Below are 1,864 nucleotides of genomic sequence, written 5' to 3'. Positions count from 1 at the left end.
TTCTTGTGTTCCCTTAATTGTCACTGGGCTTATTTCTATGGAGACTTATAATGCCATTTGTAGACCTTACTGGATTTGTCCCCATTAAAACCTTCCAAGCCACAGAGCTTCTGGTGGGTGACCTTATGTCCAAGGACAGACCCTGTCACCAGGCGGGAGGGCCGAGCCATGAGGACAGATTTAATGTCCCCCGCCCAGGTCCAACCCAGTGTGGGCAACGTCTCATGGTGCCCAGACTTCTGCTACTGTCCGTATCAAAGAATTTTATTTAAATGACTGTTCATACGATTTGGATTCTATTTTTGTAAAACATAGATTCCCCTCCCCCCAAGAAATTCAATAAATAAAGGACTTAGCCACAGAGTCAAGGAAGCAGAACTCCAGGTTTTAACCTTCCACTGGGACTGGGGCTACACCCGACCCATTTCAATTTTTACTGCAATTGGTCTTCCAGGAGGCAGAGGGTGCAGTGACCCTACAAGCAGGTCCGGACAGACTGTCTCTCTGGTCAGCAGCGGCTCTCTGAGTGTCATTGAATGAGGCTGGAGCTGTAGCTGAATCCGTAACTGCTCTACCGGGACAGAGCCTGCTGGGCCTCCTCACTCTGCTCCGAGGCGTAGCTGGGAAATGTCTGTGCACGTGACATCTTCGAGGAACCAAACCCGTGACCTTGCAAACTGTAGATTTCTCCAACACTGTTCTGACGAGTGATGTGATGCCAGTACGCGCTACGAGGAAGAGATATCGATTTGGATAACGTCATTGGCTCAGTCAAGCTTGTCTGAAGCCAGGCCTTCTGCTCCATTTCTAGCATTAATCTTTCATGTTGCTCAGCTATGGCCAGTGTCGCAGAATGGACCTTCTGATAGATCATTTCTCCTTTCCTTGTTTGAAAAGTGAATAGTCCTTCTCCTGTGTCACACATTCTTCCTGATTCAAAGGTGAACCACGTGGAGTCCCGTCCATATCTCCTCAGCGAGCTGAGAGGCCACATCCCCAGTTTGACCTTGGCATTGTGGATATCCCGGAGATAGATATTCTCATGAGTGATCTGCATTGTGCATTCACCATAGATATCCAGATTTGGTGTAGGCATAAGATACACATTGAATCTCTCATTTTGTTCTCGCTGTACTCCTGCGACCAGAAGATCGGGCTCACCAAGGCTGATGTCATTCAGCCGGGTCCCCAGACACTCCATGCAGACGTGCTTGCACCACTCCTCGGCCTCCAGCTCTGACTCACAGGCAAATGTCTTTGACGTTTCATCATGAAAGATAATTGCCACTGCATGCTTCTTTGTCTCTCAAGGCAGTCTGGTTATATTTTTGATGTTGTGCAGTTCAGTTACCTTATGAAAGTTTCTGAAATACGCTGCCTTTTCATCTGGAAATTTTTCTAGCCTTCTGGGTCCTTTACTGGAAGCCTTCTTGAAAACCAACCAGCATCGTCTGAAAATCCCCAGCTTCCTGCTGCGGATTTTCACGTAGCCCTGCTTGACTATGTCGTTAAAGTTGGAGGCCATGGCCGGCGCACCGGGGCTCGTCCCCTCCGCGACCGGCTGCCCGGAGTCAAGAGCCGCCGTCCGCCGCCGGGTCCGCGCAGGGCTCGCATCCAGCCAGCCGCCGCCCGGTCCCCCGAGCTCCCGCCGGCGGGGACGCGGGCGGGTGGCAGGGCGGCCGCGGACGGGGAACGCGGCCCGGCGCCGCGAGCAGCGCCCGCCACGCTCGTTCCGGGCTCACCTCCGCCACCCGCAGCCCGCAGCCCGCAGCCCGCCGCCGCCAGCTGCGGGCGCCCCCTCCGCGCCCCCGCCCCCAGCAGACCCACGGGCTGGCGCCTCGCTCGGCGGCGCACAGCTGGCCGG

General features: G+C 54.4%; 1 pseudogene; it reads right to left on the bottom strand.

Moving 5' to 3' along the window:
- Positions 1–364: 364 nt before the first annotated feature.
- LOC140619627 (docking protein 6 pseudogene) lies at positions 365–1,616 on the bottom strand (annotated as a pseudogene).
- Between the last annotated feature and the right edge of the window lie 248 nt (positions 1,617–1,864).

Source organism: Canis lupus, chromosome 27 (genome assembly GCF_048164855.1).
Source record: "Canis lupus baileyi chromosome 27, mCanLup2.hap1, whole genome shotgun sequence".
In the NCBI taxonomy this organism is placed as follows: domain Eukaryota; kingdom Metazoa; phylum Chordata; class Mammalia; order Carnivora; family Canidae; genus Canis; species Canis lupus.
Note: the sequence above shows the minus strand (reverse complement) of the source record. Positions and strands in the feature narration are given on the sequence as shown.